Below are 19,809 nucleotides of genomic sequence, written 5' to 3'. Positions count from 1 at the left end.
TAAAATCACTTTTATTGTCACATCACATGTGCAGGTACATTGGTACAGCACATGTGAGTGAAATTCTTGTGTGCGAGCTTCACAAGCAACAGAGTTGTGCAAAATACAATGATGTAAACAAGCAAAATACAAGAATGGCTACATCTGAAACTAATAAATATATGTACAATATATAATAGTATATGCATTTCTGGATGTGTATACTAAATATTTTTCTACGTGTGTGTGTGTGTGTGTGTGTGTGTGTGTGTGTGTGTGTGTGTGTGTGTACACATATTTTACAAATTAAATAGAGTAAACAATAAATAAAATATATAAAAATATACAGAGTTGAGACATATGTACTCTTGTTTCAGTGACTCTGACCCCTTTCCAGGGACCCAGCCATCCAGTTTGACTCTCCCTTTGTCCCTAACCACAGAACTGCAGTTTCCACCATTGAAAAATCACTGATTGTTTACTTAGCTCAGGTCGCATAAGTGCTGTTTAGTTTTGGTGTTTGTTCCTAGCACTAGTGAAACACACAACTCAGTTTTCTGGGGTTTTTTTCACTTACACTTGTTGTGAAAGAATAAACGTTGTCAATAAAACGTTCTCTGTGCTGCTCTGCGTTCTGCATTTGAGTCCTTTTTCTTTTGAGTCGGCCTCGGCCGTGACAGATCAGTATTAAGCATAATCAACTAAATCAGGTGTAAGTTTAATCGATATAACAAATAAGAGAGTATAATAATGACAGTAAAGACAGGCCTATCACTGAAAGTGTGTGTGTGTGTGTGTGAGGATAGGAGGGAAGAGTGAGCAGACACTAAGCAATGTCTGACTATAAAACACATTATTCAATAAAATACATTTTATTGTATATAATGTGATTCACAAACACAAAGTTCAGAAGAGAAAAAGTGAGAAAACTTTCCCCTGTATTTGAATTAAAAAAAGAATATGCTGAAATGAGTGTTCATGTAAGAATGAGCTAATCTGGCACCCTGGAGAGCATCGCCAGATCCTCCTGTCTCAGGAAAACCAGGGCCATGACAGGTGACCGATTGCTCCCTGCCTGCCACCTGCCTGAGGCGCCGACCAGAGAACAGTGGGTCAACACTGTTCTCTGGTCGGCGCCTCAGGGCCATCAAGTCCCACATCTCTAAACTCACAAAGAGCTTCTTCCCCTGGGTAATTCAGACTGTTAATATACGCTTTCCCCCCACACCACACCCTGCCGACTCATCTCACCAAATTAATTTTTTTTTTTAAATTCCTGCCATTTTACTATTTATATTTTATTCCTGTTGGTGTGGAGCACCCATAATTTTGTACATGTGCAATGACAATAAAGGACTATCAGAGAGATCAACTGCTGCCGAAACTGTAAACCTGCAAGTTGATTTTGTATGTTTTGGCTTGTTCCTGATTTTTTGTTAGATCATCGACTCAAGACGATTTGGATTGCCACTCTTCAGGCTAGGGTGTGCCTGTTCTCTCTCCAACCTTTCTTCTCACAAAGATCAGAACAAGCTCAGCATCAGTGTTGGGCAAGTTACTTTGAAAAAGTAATTAATTATAGTTACTAGTTACTTCTTCAAAAAAGTAACTGAGTTAGTAACTGAGTTACAATATTCTAAAAGTAATTAATTACTTGAAAAGTAACTATTGCGTTACTTTAAAAAAAATTGTTTAACCCTCTTTGGTCCAGGGTATAATTGGCCATTTTTAACTACTTTTGATTTTCCCTCCACATTTTACCTTTAAAAATTATTTACTTAGCCTTGTTTGGTATCATCAGCACAGCCTCACGTGTCTGAATTTACAGTTATGTTTTCATTTTGACATACTGTATTACCACAATTGATCTAAAATCAGACAAAAAACATAAAATCCGAGTAGAAAAAGTTATATTTTTACTGTAACAACCACAAACATGTTTAATGAATCATATTTGATAACTTTAAATGCAAATATAAATTGTTAATTTTAAAATCCTATGCACAAGTTTTGCAAACAACAAAGTTATTTGCATCCATTTACCTTTTACCTTGATTTTTTTAAATAACCATTTCAAACTATTTACATAACAATCAGCTGTTCTGCATTCAATAAGATGCCACACAAATTATTTGTGCCACTCCAAAAAAATTATTTCTGTCCACTATAAAGGAGAACGTCACAGCCTGATACCTGCAGGTCTGACAGCAGCAGGTGTATCACTCCTGTTTCTACCTGGAGACAGCAGTCGCCTCAATGTTCTGACACATCTCAAAACTCGCTCTCCCTCTATTTCTGCTGTCTTTCTCTCTCTCTCTCTCTCTCTCTCGCCGTCACTCCTAAAACTTCCCCTGTTTTGTTTTGTTGTTTTGCTCATATGCAGAGAGTGCTTGCTGCGCTGTCCTTAGACAGTAAAAGTGACGAAACTATTGAGGAAAAAACGCCACGTATATATTGTTTATCATGACTGTGGTTTTACGTGGCCTATCAACACAATTTAAAAACTGGTATATATCATCTTGTTGCTTTGTCTTTAAGTGGTCGTGTGACTGGCTTACCACGACTACTTTAGTCAAACAGCAGCACTCACGCGATTGTTTTGCCCCTTAGCTCCAGGTGTTGTGCTAGACCAGACCTTCCCAAAGTGTGGGGCCCGCCCCCTAGGGGGGGGGCGCAGAGCCATGGCTGGGGGGGGGGGGGGGGGGCGAGGTATGAAAAGGAAAAAAACAAAACACTTGGACACAGTAGCGGTTTTTGATATGGGCGACACGGGCGGTTGCCCGGGGCGGCATCGTGGTGGGGGGCGGCATCACAGGCATCGGCAAAAAAAAAAAAATTGCTCGTACTCATGCTGCCCCGACATCAGCCAGCGCATATTGGGAATGGCATAGGCACCGATCGGTTTTCTATCGCCCATTTGCTGGGAGTAAGGGTGCCCTCCGTTTGCGAGGTGCGCCTGCTGCTTGCGGCACAGGGAGGAGAGGGCGGGGCTGCAGGGGATTCTCTGGCTGGCTAGAGCAGCATCTAATAACCAACTCGCAAAATAAAGCAAAATCTAAAAAAAACAACAAACACGAAAACACCAGACATCATGATAGAGACTTATAATTTGCACCGATGTTTTTTCGAAATTCTATATGCGAAAAGTGAGCGCGAGAGCCCTCGGTGCGCCTCCTTGCTGCTGAAATCAAAGTAAACTTTATTGTCATCTCCACTACATACAGTACAGTATATAGAGAGACGAGACGACGAGGCTCCAGTTACAGCAGTGCAAGTAAACAAACAATAAATATAAGAAGAGTAAGAAAATAAATCTACACTTTAGGACCAGGAGTAAAGGGATCAATAACAATTCAAAAATTATAATTTACAGTTTGATGATTTAAAGTCTCACACACAACCCGTCGAAAAGGGAGGGGGGCCGGCTGCTTTCAGATAGAGCACATATCATTCATAATGATGTAAATCCAAGCCCATTATGCATTCATGATTTGAATCCTGGGTTGTGTGAAATCACAGAAATACACCCTAGACAAAGTGAATCTGTGAACTAAGGTGTAGGTCTATTAGGTTATGTTGTGGTGATCCTTGGGTTGGGGGATTTGTGTTCATACTGGAGTGCAAAAATTAAAACCAATGTAAGATGGACAAGAAAAGTTCAAAGCCATCAGGTGCTCAGTTTAGAAAAAATAGAAAAGAAGAGGAAGAGAAACGAGCAAAAGATGCAGGTAAGCAGATGTGTCTTTGGATAAAGGCAGGTCATCCTGAAACAATCAGAACACTTTATTAATCCCTAAGGAAATTATGTGGGTTACAGTTGCTCCAAAAAGAAATGGTAAAAATAGTAACAGTAACAGACTTAACTCCAAACAATATATTATGTTACAGATTTTAATATTAATTAGTCATTGTCAATTGTTGATTTGTCCTGTTCTCATTGTATGATGAATTATGATGGCTGTTTGGTAGCCGTTTGCATATTCTCTCTCTCTTCGTGTGTGTGTGTGTGTGTGTGTGTGGGGGGGGGGGGGGCGCCAGAGGGAGTGTTAGCCCGGGGCGACAAACAGGCTAGGACCACCACTGCTTGGACACTGCTAGCGCCGGCGCCCACAGAAAGCAAAGCAGGAGAGGAAGCATAGCTGAATAGGTTTCCAAACCAACTTCATTCTAACCCAAAGACTAGAAAATATGGTGAAGCATATCTTCCCTTTGGTTTCACCTGCACAGTGCCGAGGTAGGTCTCCCCCTGCAGAATTGGTTTTCCCTTTGTTGGGAGCACACGCTGGGCTCTTCAAATCATGGACAAACAGGATCCCACATTCTTGATTTTTAGTTCACAAACACTTTTTATAATAACTAACTACTCCTGACATTTTGGAGATGTTAGCTCTTTATACAGTAAAGTTACAGCGGGATACAAATAACATCAGGCTGATCCTGCCACGATTTGTTCCCCCGGTTCAAATCACGGACAAACAGTATCCCACAGCTGTTTATGTTTTTAAACCCATTTTGCACAGAGAGGCATTTTTTTGAAAAATGCATTGACAGCAATGTTGAATATTATTACACAGGAAAAAAACAACTACACGTAAAATAATTACACCGTGATGCCTCTGCCTTTGTAAATGGAGGGACAGTAACTGCGTGTAAAACCTGCAGATAGTCAGCTTAACAGTATTTTGTGTCTATCTGCCATTCTGCAATTCATCTCATGTAAACAATAACGTGGCGCACAACGTGACGTGAAAAAGGCACATTGACGTTGCATGATGAACTCTGTATTCCTCGTCCACACGTAAACGCAAAAAAGGAGTTTTAAAAAAATCTCAGTTTTCGGTGATTCGAAACACCGTTTATGTGTGGACGAAACAGCTGCGTTTTCAAACATTTTTCTTGTAAAACAAAGGGGGGCCCAGCAAAAAAAGTTTGGGAACCACTGTGCTAGACAGTGATCGTGATTACCGTCAGCGGGAGCGCGCGCAGCTGCTTAAAGCTGTAGCGCCCCGATTACTTACAGCTACTTCCGTGCAAGTGATATAAGATGCGGTAAGCTGAACACAGCTTCAACCGTCTGTTTGTTGAAAAATAGTAAAGGACCGCATTTTCTTGTTAGTAACTGTAACGGCGTTGTAACGATAGGAATAGTAATTAGTTAGATTACTCGTTACTGAAAAAAGTAACACCATTACTTGTAATGCCGTTATTCCCATCACTGCTCAGCATTAGCTCAGAGAAGGTTAATTAGCAAACTGATTTAATTCTGTTTTGCTTATGTTTAATCACTTCATTGAAACATGCTGCATTAAAAAGTCCGAATTGTGGACCTATTTTTTTTAACCCTTTGTGAAACAGTGAAGGCAAAACCCTGAGTATTAATCTGCATTTGAATAAATAGCTCTTACAGGTTACTCCAGTCTTTTAAAGTAACAGAGCCTTGGGGCTTATTTTTCAAAACCACTAAACTAAGCCTAGTTATATTTCAAGAGCACTGATCTAAAGGGACGCTGCCGTTGATGCGTGTAGCTAGTAGGACTAGGCTTGCAAGGCCATTGCCCCCAGTTTTTTTTTATCAGAGGCAGGAGCGCAACCGCCCAGAGGCCTTCGAGGCAGTTAGTACCGGGCTAATGCCCTCATCCATTTAAGCTCTGCACTGCCTACTGGGTAAGACTCATAGGATCAGTGTGGTGTAAATAAGGCACGACGAGTCCACAGGTCAGATTTCAGAGCCATTTTATTGAATGCGGCTGTAGCTCCCAAGCTACCAGCCGAACATATACCACAACTCTCCCCACAAACCCTAATTCCCCTTATTTAAGTCGGCAGGCGTAATTGCGGATGCCGTGAAGCTGCGTCCACCTTCCCTGCATGGCACCCCAGACCACGCCCCACCACATACCCCCGATGGGGGTATGAGGCCGGGAAGTCATCCAGTCGAACCAGCCATCCAGCTTCCTCCGAAGGGTGGCTGACCTGTCCCTGTCCCTTAGTGAGGAGCACAGCCATCCAGGAGGGGCTCAGTGTAGAGCCGCAGCTCCTCCACATCAAAAGAAAATAGTTGATGTGGTTTGGGCATCTGACAAGGACGAGCGCCTCCGGTGTTCTGAGCGTGTCCTGGGTCTCACCGGGAGGAGGCCCTGGGAAGACCCAGGACACGCTGGAGAGATTATATCTCTCGGCTGGCCTGGCAATGCCTTGGTGTTCACCTGGACAAGCTGGAGGAGGTGGCCAGGGAGAGGAAGGTCTGGTATTCTCTGCCTAGGCTGCTGCCCCCATGACCCAACCCTAGATAAATGGAACAAGATGGCTGGATGAAAATATAAAGTGTTGAAATTTGTAATGTAAAACATAAAAAGCTTAAAATGTGATGCGGCCCTGGATAAGTTAATACGAGAATATAGCTTGCAATTTTGAAATGTTCTCTAAATGAAAGAAACAGGAATGTGAAATAGATTCTATACGTGAGTCAAAAATTACACTAAGACTATGGAGAATGGCATTCAAGGATTATTGCCTCAGTTTTGTCAGAGTTTAAAACAAGACAGTTACTGGAGATCCAGTCACTAATCCAGGAAGAACAGTCAACTAGGGTGGACAGAATGTCATCAGCATACAAATGATAAGAAATGCATATTAAGTAAAATATTATGGTCAACAGAATCAAAAACAGCACTGAGGTCAAGCAATATGAGCACAGAGCAATTTTCTGCATCAGATGCCAACAGAGGGCAATTATAGCTATCATTATAGAGATCATTAAAAGAGCAGTTTCAATGGCACGCTGCTTTTGAAAAACAGATTGAAAGTGGTCAGAAATCTGCAAAGTGCATAGTAATGATCTAAACTGATTTTCAAAAATGTTTTCTTTTTCATTTTGAAATAGGCTGCTGGGAGAACTGGCATCAATTTGAGGTTTTGTAAGTAATTGAGTTACCTTAGTATACTTAAAATCGGATAGAACACAATCTTGCCTCAGTGAGCTGTTAATAATAGACAGCAATAAGGGAGCAATGCTTGTGAGAGATCCAAACAGGACAGAAAGAATTAAGATCTCTAAAAAGGATGATGAGGGTCTTACCTTATCCCTTATACTAACTAAGTCATTAGTCATAGGTAAATCATACGGTTACTGTGTAACCTTGGTTCTCTTAGTCAGAGACTATCTCTCCACACCGTTACGTATTCCATATGTACAAGATACGTCCCCCCTTGGTCGTGGTGTGTGGATACTTCTTTAAGACACTCCAGCACACCTGGCTACGCCCCACAGCTCACGTATAAAACAGCTGTGCAGACGTGACACCGGTGATAGTTTGATCGGAACACGTCTCCGAGCGACCTGACGGTGGAGAGATAGTCTCTCACTAAGGGAACCAAGGTTGCACAGTAACTGTACGTACTATCATATCGAGACTATCTCTCCACACCATTACATTATCCATATGTATGGGGTAACTCTCTAAGACACCCCGCGAGGAGACAGTGCAACCGAACCCCCGAGAGGGAAGGTGCCAATGAACCATCGACAAAGTACACATAAGCAGACCACCCTGGTCAGGGCTTCGCCAGACGCGAAGGCCAAGCCGGGGGGTGGAGGCAGCAGTCTGCAGACGCCAGACTGGCCCGAACCTGTAGTGCAGGACGCAGGACCGCAAGTGATTGGCCGCTCAAGGTCAGCCTGGGAACCGTGAAGCACACGGCCAGGGAGCGCAGCACACCAAGCTGCCAAGTAGTATCCTGCTGGTCGCATAAGCCACCGGGCAATGCCAGACAGACAGCCTGCAATGTCAGCACAGCCGCTGAAAGCAGAGGGCCGAGGTAGGGACATGACCCAAAGTGTCTGTCCCCAAGCCACCCCGCGCCATCCACAGACTGGCAAGGGGGCTGGCGGTCCAGCCAACTGAAAGGCCAATTGGGGACACAACCCAAAGGTGTGCCCCAATGCCGGTTGGCCACTAAGTGCTGTTGCAGCAGGTGTGTCGCAAGGGCGAACTCGCTACTCGTGCACAGTCGGCGCTGGAGGGTGAAGAACACTCACTCACTGGCTGACACATCAGACACAGCGAGGTCCAACTGGCGTGGAAAACACAGCCTGCAGCCGCAGCAGCTCATATGCCAGACAGAACCTGGCTAAGAGGCTGGAGAACGTACACTCGCTGCAGTGAAGTCCGACTGGCGCGTTAGCCGGCTAACCACGGGCAATACGCCAGGGGAACACAGCCCGCAGCAGCAGTACAGCTGCGAAAGGTAACGTAACCCGCAATATGTGGGCAATCTGCCAGACAGAGAGCCAGCGCCGCAGGCTGGAGAACTGTCAACTGCTGGCCCAGGCGGCAGACGCAGTGAGGCCTGACTGGCATATAAACCGGCGAAGCATGGGCAATATGCCAGGGGAACACAGCCTACAGCAGTGCTGGCCACTAGGCCCAACTCAAAGGATGTCATGAGGGAGGAAGGCGGCTGGAGGACAGGTGATCCTAGGCTCCGAGTCCTCCCCGCCTCACCTGAACACAGCTGTCTCCACACGCCTGCATAGGGCCCTCAGCACAGCGAGGTGGCCGCAGGGCAGACAGGCAGTCCCATCAGGCAACCCTGGTTGTCCGACCGGAGCCAAGCGTCATAAACATCAATCTCCTGACAATCAACCTCCACCGGCCCAGGCCTCACAAGGCGGGGCCATGGCAGGGAATGCTGCGGGAGGGGCCCGGAAATCAAGCGACCCAGACATAGGTCCACCCATCCAGGCCCCACTCCAGTGGCAGCCAGAGGGGATGGAAGCTTCTTCAACATCGACCTCACGGTAATCAACCTCCACCGTCCACCTGGGCCGGTGGAGGTTGATTCCCTCACACGCTGCAGCCATCCCCATTTTAGCCTTAGAGGCACAGGATGTGGGAGGGCTCTCTGTGTCCCCAGCCTGCCTGCAGCTGTCGTGTCAAGCTCCATCCCTATAGAGCGACCGACAAAATGGCCACCAGCCACCAGCAGTTACCCTCACGCCCCTGTTAGAGCATGCCGCCCTGCCCAGGGAGGGCTTGAAGGGGCATCCAGAGGGACCAGGGACGGGGCTATCGGGGGAGGGGCCAAAGGCAAACTAATCTCGCCATGCATGGCAGCAACCATCTCCGGGCAGGGGACCATAAATGCTGGGAGGCAGGGCACTCAACTGCCTGCAACCAGACCAATCAGGCAGCAGCGGCACCTGAGATAGGAGGCGCTGTGGCTGTGTGACATCACCAACCTTGAGGTCTGTTCTACTAGACAGGACCTCAGGAAGGGCTAGTTCCCACACCCGGCATGCTCCAATCAAGAGCTGAAGGGATCCATCTTGCCCGACACTGTGCCTGGGGACCAGCAGTGGGCAGCCCAGGGACAGGTGGGCGACACCGGAGGAGAGGATGGAAGCTTCTTCAACATCTGCCTCCTGATAAGTCAACCTTCACCGGCCCAGGCCTCACAGAGGCAGGGGCATGGGAGCGACGCTGTGGGAGAGGCCAGCAGTGAATCAGCAAGATTGCTCCAGACCAACGGCCAATTAGAGATGCCACTTGCTGTATGCTGGTTGCAGGAATCATCGAGCCTTCACACAGTGAGTGGTGTAGTCCTGTTGTGCTTTTGCCAAAGAAAGATAATTCTAAGCTTAGATGTTGTGTAAACTTTTATGAGTTAAATTGTATGTGTGTTTTTGATCCGTATCCAATGCAAATCCTAATTTTCTGACAACCCTTGACCTCTGTAAAGGATATTGGCAGGTTCCCTTGACAGAATCTTCAAAGGACTTACATTCAGAGTACCAAGTGGATTGTTTAGATTCACAGTGATGCCTTTTGGCTTGCATGGAGCACTGGCTACATTCCAAAGGTTGGTGGATCGAGTTTTGAGGGGTGCAGAACAATATGCAGCTGCATACATTGATGATATTGTTGTCTTCATGCTGATGTTTTTCAACGCATCAAAAATGCAGGACTTGTCATAAATACAAAGAAATTTCACATCTCCAAGCCCGAGGTGCAGTACCTGGTTATGTAATAGGAGGTGGAGGCATTCGCCCTCAGGTGGCAAAAGTGGATCAAGTTACTGCAGCACCCTTTCCAAACACAAAGAAAAGGTTGCAATCATTTTTGGGGTTAGTGGGTTGGTACTGCCAACTAATTCCCAATTTTTCATCCAGAGTGGTTCTACTAACCAACATGAAAAGAAAGTCTAGTTCTATAAAGATTGAGGGAACTAAAGAGGCTGAGAATGCATTCAATGATTTGAAAGACTGTGTCTGAAACTTGTCTTGCAGTGTCCAGATTTTAGACTTCCCATTACAGTACAAACAGATGCCTCTGAGGTGGGTCTAGGAGGAAATGAGATATTCGACCATTGGAGGAGGCATTGGCAATTAAATGGGCCCTAGACACCTAAGCTATTATCACATATTATCACATCAAAATGGCGGCGCGTGTAAACGCAGCGACCTCACGCTCTCCTGAAAATGCGATGTTTTGTTCGTCAAGTAAGTGTCTTTCTGCAAGTGTTTCTCGCCAGTCCACGTCGGAATATGTGTACAGTCGTCAGGCTCTCTTACACATTCAGAGAAGCAAGATTTGCCAAGTTTTGAACACTAACGTTGAGATGCTAAGGGAGATAGGACTTCTGCGACAGCCTGCTAGCTGGCCTAGCAACTCACCTTGCTAACCCTCCCCGGGCAAGGAGGTGTCGAAAGCGGTGCGCTAGGACAAGGAAGCGGGGCAAGCGCGGAGGTGTCCGAGTCAGGCTTGAGGCTAAGCCAACTCGCCCAGCCATACCATCGATCCTCTTAGCCAACGTACGATCTCTGGACAATAAAATGGACAACATATGACTTCTGAGATCAGCGAATCGCAAAGTGACTGTTGTGTGCTAGTTTTCACCGAGACATGGCTTAATGACAACATTCCAGACTCGGCCATACAACTGGAGCAGCTAGCATGCTACCGAGCCGACAGGGCTCTCGTAGACGGAGGCAAGACCCGAGGTGGCGGGGTCTGTGTTTACATCCGTGACGAGTGGTGTCGTGATGCCACTGTAGTACACAAACACTGCTCATCACTGGCGGAGTTCATGATCGTGAAGTGTCGCCCTTTCTATTTGCCCAGGGAGGTAAGTTCGATCTTGTTGGTCGCTACCTATATACCTCCATCTAGCAACAACAGCGATAGAAATGCGGCGCTGAACGAACTGTATCAGGCCATCAGTGAGCAACAAACAGCACACCCAGACGGTTTCATCATCCTCGCAGGAGACTTTAATCATGCTGATCTTAAAACTGTTCTCCCAAAGTTTCATCAGCATGTACATTTTCCAACAAGGGGAGACAACATATTGGACTTGGTCTACACACAGGAAAAAGGAGCATACAAAGCCATCCCCCTCCCCCACATCGGCACCTCTGATCACCTCACTGTTATGCTAATGCCAGCATACAGACAGAGAGTGAAGGTCATCAAACCTGTTATGAAAGAGATAAGAGTGTGGCCACAGGAGGCCACCTCTGCTCTTCAAGACTGCTTTGGGTCAACTGATTGGGACATATTCAAGGAAGCAGCCACCTACAATAACATCATAGACATCGAGGAGTACACAGACACGGTGAGCTCATACATCACCAAATGCATTGATGATGTAACACAAGTGAAAGGTATCACAACTCGAGCCAACCGGAAGCCATGGCTAACAGGAGATGTCCACAGGCTGCTGAAGGCCAGAGACAAGGCCTTCAGAGCTGGGGATGAAATAGGCCTGAGAACAGCGAGAGCCAACCTGTCCCGTGGCATCAGGAAAGCGAAACAGGACTACACACACAAGATAACCTCCCACTTCAATGATAGCAAGGACGCAAGAAGCCTATGGCAAGGCATCCAGGCTATTACAGACTACAAGCCTGTAGCGCGTAGCTGTGAGAGCGACACCACTCTGCTCAACAACCTGAACAGCTTCTTTGCACGATTTGAAGCACAGAACAACACACGCCCACAGAAAACACCACCACCTCCACACGACCAGCCTCTGTGCCTGTCTGCTGCCAGCGTGAAGAGGACACTCATCACCATCAACGCCCGGAAAGCAGCGGGTCCAGATAACATCCCTGGTAGTGTGCTGAAAGACTGCGCAGAGGAGCTGAAGAATGTCTTCACAGACATCTTTAACACCTCCCTGAGGCAAGCCACTGTTCCATCATGCTTCAAGACTGCCACCATCATACCTGTGCCAAAGAAACCATCCCCAGCCTGTTTCAATGACTACCGCCCCGTGGCACTGACACCCATTATTATGAAGTGCTTTGAACGACTAGTCATGTCACACTTCAAATCCACCCTACCTCCCACTCTGGACCCACACCAGTTCGCATACAGAGCGAAACGATCCACAGAGGATGCAATCTGCTCTGCCCTCCACCCAGCCCTAACTCATCTGGACAAGAAAGACTCATATGTGAGAATGCTGTTCATAGACTTTAGCTCAGCATTCAACACCATAATACCACAACAACTCATCTGTAAACTGGACAGACTGGGCCTCAGCACCTCCCTCTGCAACTGGCTGCTGGATTTCCTCAGCCAGAGGCCTCAAGCGGTGCGTGTGGGCAACAAGGTCTCAAACAGCATCACCCTGAGCACGGGGGCTCCACAAGGCTGTGTGCTCAGTCCTCTGCTCTTCACCCTGTTGACACATGACTGCACACCAACCTACAGCTCCAACCACCTTGTGAAGTTTGCGGACGACACAACGCTGGTGGGGCTCATCACCAAGGGCGATGAGACCCACTACAGGAAAGAGGTTGAGCTCCTGACCACGTGGTGCAGAGACAACAACCTCCTGCTAAATGTCAGTAAGACCAAGGAGATTATTGTCAACTTCTAGAGAGGCCACACCTGTCACCCCCCATTGACCATCGACGGCGCTGCGGTGGAGAGGGTGAGCAGCACCAAGTTCCTGGGGGTGCACATCAGTGAGGACCTCTCCTGGACCACCAACACAGCATCACTGGCCAAGAAAGCACAACAGCGCCTCTACTTCCTGCGCAAACTCAAGCAGGCAAGTGCTCCACCACCCATCCTGACTACATTCTACAGAGGCACTATTGAAAGTATCCTCTCCAGCTGCATCACTGTGTGGGGCGGTAGCTGCACTGACTATAACAGAAAAGCTCTACAACGCATTGTGAGAACAGCTGAGAGGATAGTTGGTGTACCACTCCCCTCCCTGCAAGACATTTACACCACTCGCCTCACCCGCAAAGCCATCACAATTGTCAACGATGCAACCCACCCCGCGCACTATCTGTTCAGCCTCCTGCCCTCTGGAAAGAGATACAGAAGTCTCCACTCCCGCACTACCAGGCTCACCAACAGCTTCATCCACCAGGCTGTGAGACTGCTGAACTCTCTTCCCTCCCGACTCCCAGCCAGCAGAATCACCAGATTGGCAGAAGTATAGGAAGACAGATTGGACTCTACTCCCCCCCACCCACCCACCCACGCACACTCTCCAACAAGGAAACACTCTCTGAACCAAGAACTGAAAACATTCCTGACTTGCATTGCAATTGCACACACCTGCTACTATATATATATTTTTAGTATTTCTTTTAGCACTATTTATATTATTATATTACTATTTATTACTTTATTGTTAGGGCTGTTTTTGTTGTGCATCTGCACCTTATTGTTGTCAATGTCTACGCGTGGGACAGTGTGAAACGTAATTTCAATTCCTTTGTATGGCAAGTACATTTGAAGAAATTGACAAATAAAAGTATTCTATTCTATTCTATTCTATTCTATTCTACATTGGGAAAGTGTTTGTTTTTGAGAATGATCATTATGCTTTGCAATGGATCCACAACATGAAAAACACTAATGCTAGGATAACAAGATGGTACTTATCTCTTCAGTGTTAGGGTACCTGGGTGGTTGACCCAGTGTTTTCAGTTTTGGTTTTGGTTTCTGTTTTACATTTTTATTTCTCCAGTTCTTCTTGGTTTGTGATTTTGTATTTCTTAAGTTTTGGTTTCCACACTCCCTCTGTTCTGTGTCCAGCCTGTGTCTCTGTGTCTGCCCTGGCCCCAGGTAATATTGTTTTTCCTCATAGAACCGTTCATAGTGTTTTCCTTTAGTGCTACTGATAGAATCTCAGAGCATAGCCTCATAGATTATAGATGACTTCAAGTGATTTGGGGGTCCATGCAAAGTTATGTGCTACCTTGTAAATTAGTATTTTCCTCTGAGCCGGTTATAAGGCTCTCGCCTTTAGTTCATGTTCACTTACTAAGAGTGTTTTATGTTCTTCACTCGTTTTTTTGTCACAACTGACCTCCTGTAACTTAACTTCACTTAATTCTACGCCATCGAGCCTCCAAAGTTTTGTCTGCACCTGAGTCCACTCTCTCACCTTGGGCTGCACGGCCGTGACACAAAGATCAATTAAAGAAATAGTCTTGAAGTCTATTAAGTCTAATAGTAGATTAAATGATATGTTACAGCTGTCATTTTTATGTTACACACCCTAAAGTGCTTCCACCTTAAGTTTGTTTGCAAGCAACTGCAGCTTTTAGATAGCTTTTAGAGATAGTGGACTCTTATAGGTGTTCACCTGAATAATAAACTGGACTGGAGCCACAACACTCATGCTCTTTACAGGAAGGGTCACGGACCCGGTGCCGGGGACTCGGGGTTCGTGAACAGTGTGGACCTTTATTGTTATTAGTGTATTGGATGTATGTTTGCTGCACTGTGCTCTTGTGTTCCGTGTGTGTGTGTGTGTGGCTGGAGGATGAAGGACAGCCACCTGCAGGCCTGATGGGTGTGGCCCTGCCAGCTGCTGGTCACGCCTAGCTTACCACACACCTGCTTCTGATCAGGATCGTCGGGGGAGCTACTTAACAGAGCGATGGAGCTTCCTCCGGCGCAGGATCGTTGAGTTAGACTCCATGTCAGTGTTTCTAGTGTTGTTAAAGTGTATGCCTGCCGGAGTTGGTGCCATAACGGCTGTGTCTGTGTTTTTCCCCAGGAGGACAGCGGAACACAGGACTGCAAGACACACGGGGTGTGTGAAGGCACAGGGGCAGAGAGCACGGGATACCAGCACTTGGGAGAAGACACGTCACGGGAGTCGAGGGAGCACTTTTGGAGATTCAATGTGTGGTGTACAATTACCTCACTGTAAATAAAGCCACTGTTCATTCCATTAAGTCCAGCGTTTGGGTCCTATTTCCCCATCTCCCCACGATCTGCCAGCCAGACCGTGACAGGAAGGGTCAGAGCAGACTCTACCTGCTGAGGCGGCTGAGGTCATTTGGAGTCCAGGGAGCGCTTTTAAAGACCTATGACTCTGTGGTGGCATCTGTCATTTTTTACAGTGTGGTATGTTGGAGCAGCAGTTTATCGGCAGCTGAGAGGAAGAGGTTGGATAAACTCATCAGGAAGGCCAGTTCTGTTCTGGGATGCACCCTGGACCCAGTGCAGGTGGTGGGAGACAGAAGGACTCTGGCCAAAATAACATCTCTGATGGACAGAGTCTCCCACCCCATGCATGTAAATGCTGCTGAACTGCAGAGCTCCTTCAGTGACAGACCGCTGCATCCTAGATGCATGAATGAGCGTTTCTGCAGATCCTTCCTTCCTGCAGCTGTCAGACTGTACAATCAAAACTGCTCCCAACAAACAGATGTTTACATCTGCGCTGTAACTGCAATAAGTTAATTAACCGATGTCATCAGGTTGTGCCCAAATATCATTGGGTGTTCTGACCTTGAACCACAACGCCCTCACATTGGCAGGTTGGCAATGATAACCACTCACTTTGCTATGGACACATTTGTGCATAAATGTGCATATGAATGTTTCACACACAAAGTAGTGATTCATCAATGTTTTCATACCTTAATTTCTATTCTTAAATTATCATATTTAGAAGTTCCATTTTGTCACACTGTCAGGCTCAACTCTCAAAACCTGAAACCATTAGTGATGTACTAGCAGTGCAATGTTTGTGAATGTGGCCCAATGATCCCAAACACCCTGCCAATGGAGTAAAAGCATGTCTGGATAGAAAACAATGGGACACTATCAGTCATGGATTGGCCTCCTCAGAACTCTGACCTTAATATAAATGAAGCAGTATAGGATTGTCTTGACAGAGAACAAAACAAAAAGGCAGCAAATACTTAAAGTGCTTTGCAATGTCCTTTAAGGAGCTTAGAAAACTATTCTTCAAGACAACTGAAAGGAATTACAAAAATCCGTCTTCCGTCATCCATCCGTCTTTTTCCGCTTATCCTGGGCTGGGTCACGGGAGCAGCAGCCTAAGCAGAGAAGCCCAGACCTCCCTCTCCCCGGCCACCTCATCCAGCTTGTCCGGGGGAATACCAGGGCGTTCCAAGGCCAGCTGAAGGATATAATCTCTCCAGCGTGTTCTGGATCTGCCCTGGGCCTACTCCTGGTGGGACATGCCCAGAAGACCTCATCAAGGAGGCATCCTTGTTAGATGCCCAAATCACCTCAACTGGCTTCTTTCGATGTGGAGGAGCTCTACTCTGAGCCCCTCCTGGATGGCTGAGCTCCTCACGCTATCTTTAAGGGACAGGCCAGGCACCCTAATTTCCGCTGCTTGTATCTATGATCTTGTTTTTTCGGTCACTACCCACAGCTCGTTGGCATGCTCTAATAGGGTGATATGGTACTACAAGGTCATTAAGATAAGATTGGGCCTGATTATTTAAGACCTTGTATGTGAGGAGCAGGATTTTGAATTCAATTCTGGATTTAACAGGAAGCCAATGAAGGGAAGCCAAAACAGGAGAAATATGCTCTCTCTTTCTAGTCCCTGTCAGGACTCTTGCTGCAGCATTTTGGATTAGCTGAAGGCTTTTCAGGGAGTTTTTAGGACTTCCTGATAATAATGAATTACAGTAGTCCAGCCTGGAAGTAATATCCAGAAGTAATAAATGCATGAACTAGTTTTTCAGCGTCACTCTGAGACATCATCTTTTAGAGATGTTGCGTAAATTGAAGAAAGCAGTCTTACATATTTGTTTAATATGTGCGTTGAAGGACATATCCTGGTCAAAAATGACTCCAAGGTTCCTCACAGTGTTACTGGAGGCCAAGGTAATGCCATCCTGAGTAAGTATCTGGTTAGAGACCATATTTCTAAAGTTTCAGGGCCGAGTACAATAACCTCAGTTTGATCTGAATTTAGAAGCAGAAAGTTAGCGGCCATCCAGGTCTTTATGTCTTTAAGACATTCCTGCAGTTTAACTAATTGGTGTGTGTTATCTGTCTTCATGGACAGATAGAGCTCCGTGTCATCTGCATAGCAGTGAAAATGTATGCTATGTCTTCTAATGATGCTGCCTAAGGGAAGCATGTATAATGTAAACACTGAACCCTGTGGAACTCCATAATTAACCTCAGTGTGTGAAGAGGACTCTCCATTTACATGAACAAATTGGAGTCTATGAGATAGATATGATACAAACCACTGCAGCACAGTACCTGTAATACCTACAGCGTGTTCTAATCGCTCTAATAGAATATTATGGTCGACAGTATCGAACGCTGCACTGAGGTCTAGCAGGACAAGCACAGAGATGAGTCCACTGTCAGAGGCCATAAGAAGATCATTTGTAACCTTCACTAAAGCTGTTTCTGTGCTGTGATGAGCTCTGAAACCTGACTGAACCACAACACATTTTGTTTGTTAAATGCAGCTATTTCTGTATGCTTTGTCCGACAAAAAGACATTTGGAAAATTCATTCTGAGGTGAAAATATTCAGAAATTTCACAATAGTGTGGGTTTTTTTGTGTGTGCTTGTGACAATGTGGGTGAGAACACCATTTGCCCAGAGTTTAGGTTTGTTATTCTTAGTTAACATTCTTGTTTTGATTTAGCCATACCTTGTTTTTTTTCTGTAGCTTGCAAATATTTACTATCCTGGGTTTGTTTATGTTTTGCACTTTTACAGATTACTTAATATAACATCTTTTAAATAAATTTTGACAAGTTTGTTAAGTTAAAATTTCATTTATTTAAACTGTTAGCTTGTCCTGTTTAGTGCTGACATCACAGGAAGGAACCAGGTGAAGAGGGGGAAGAAAATTGTTTTAATTTAATAAAGTCAATTTTAGGGTTTTGTTTGTTTGAGAGTTGTATGTATTATTGTAAAATGTAATGGCTACACTTCAGAGGTGTGTGTTTTATTTTTGGTAAAAAGTATCATGTAATGTTTAGTATTACCCATTGAATGGAATATTCCATAGGAGAATATTGTGTTTGGATATCGAGTATTTAAGCAGAGAACTCAGGTGTTTGACAGAGGAGGATCAGGTCAGTGTGGCTGAGTGCACTTGACATTAATTTTGGTTTAGGTCCATGCTTATTTGCACCAAGTTAACTTTGGAGTTAACAGCATCTGTCTCCTGGCCTTCTTCAGCATCTGTCTCCTGGCCTTCTTCAGCCACTTTGGCCAAGCTTTCTCACAATGCTTGATGCCAAGATTATATTTGAGAACAAGTAGCAAAACCCCTGTTGTAATAATAAACACCAATACGAATGTGGTTTGCTGCATTTCACCAAAACAAAACAAAACAAAACAAAACCCCCCACAAACAAACAGACAAAGATAAAAGTTGTAGTATTTAAAATATTTAACAAATCACATTGTGTTTTATCTCTTTATTTGCAAAAATGCAAATCTCTTATAAGGCACTTTGTTACACTTTGAACAAGTCACGAATGACTCAAATGTTTGGATGTCAATGACTTTGTGGATCAGGCTTCTAAACATTTTGAAGATGAAGAAATTCATGTGTGATCCTACTGCTCTTAAAATAAAATATTTCACAGTGACATTCACACAAGGTAGGCACAAGAATTATTCTAAACATGTCACACATATTTGTACAGATACTGTAAATGTGAGATATGTCTAAGGTGTGGTAAAGGACCTTGTTTGCATTGATTTGAAATATTTTTAACAGCACAAGTCACAAGACCAATTTTTTACAATGAACACTTTAGACATTAAACACCTGTGGTCACATTTTGAAAGCTCTGCATAAGTACTTTGGTATGCAGGATAGTGCATTGTTTTGTTAAACATACACACAAATCCATCAGTGGCTGTAAGACTCTAACAACCAAGATTAAATGTGGTTTTACCCTCATACATTTGGAGGCACCAAGGAGCAATGTTTTCTTCTTTTTGCAGCATGAAGACACACTTTGAAGAAGGGTTTCCTTAAAATAAACAATAGTCCTAGGCCCAGTAACTGGCCTGCACAAGTATGGTCATCACATGATAGGGTCAATCCTTTCGATATAACCAAGTCAATTTGCCACACCAGCTGGGAAGTAGATGTTTCTTTAGTGTCTACTCAATAGCATCAGGTCTGGTGGCCACATAGACAAAGACGATGATAAGTAAGACCACTACAGCTAGTGTGGGCAGGACTACAGTAGCAACCTGCTGACGGGCTTCCTGCATTGCCTGTTTGCGCTCCTTCTTGTCCTTAGAGGTTTCTTTCTTCGGCTTGCCTTTAAGCTGCCTCATTACGACCAAGTGATGATTTGTCTTGCTGTGCTCACTGGAACCTGGGGAAGCATACAATAGTTAGCATTAAATTTTGGCATTAATATTTCTGTTACTTATGCTGAAACCCTTTTTCTATGCAGTTCATTTGTAGTACTAAAACACACACACACTTGTTGTAAATTACATGGTGGCACAAAGGAGTAATAGAAATGAGTTCACACCTAGTTGTTTTAATCCCACCCGAGGGATTAATAAAGTTCTATCTTAT

At 45.1% G+C, this 19,809-nt stretch overlaps 1 long non-coding RNA gene across 1 annotated transcript; it reads left to right on the top strand.

The window, feature by feature from the left end:
* The first annotated feature begins 14,672 nt into the window (after positions 1-14,672).
* On the top strand, positions 14,673-17,566 carry LOC145419945 (uncharacterized). Its single transcript, XR_013901201.1, has 2 exons — positions 14,673-14,937; positions 15,016-17,566. It is a non-coding gene; the product is annotated as an uncharacterized LOC145419945 (long non-coding RNA).
* The last annotated feature ends 2,243 nt before the right edge of the window (positions 17,567-19,809 follow it).

The sequence above is a fragment of the Astatotilapia calliptera genome, chromosome 14, assembly GCF_964374335.1.
Source record: "Astatotilapia calliptera chromosome 14, fAstCal68.1, whole genome shotgun sequence".
Taxonomy (NCBI): Eukaryota; Metazoa; Chordata; class Actinopteri; order Cichliformes; family Cichlidae; genus Astatotilapia; species Astatotilapia calliptera.
This window is presented reverse-complemented; position numbering and strand designations above follow the sequence as displayed.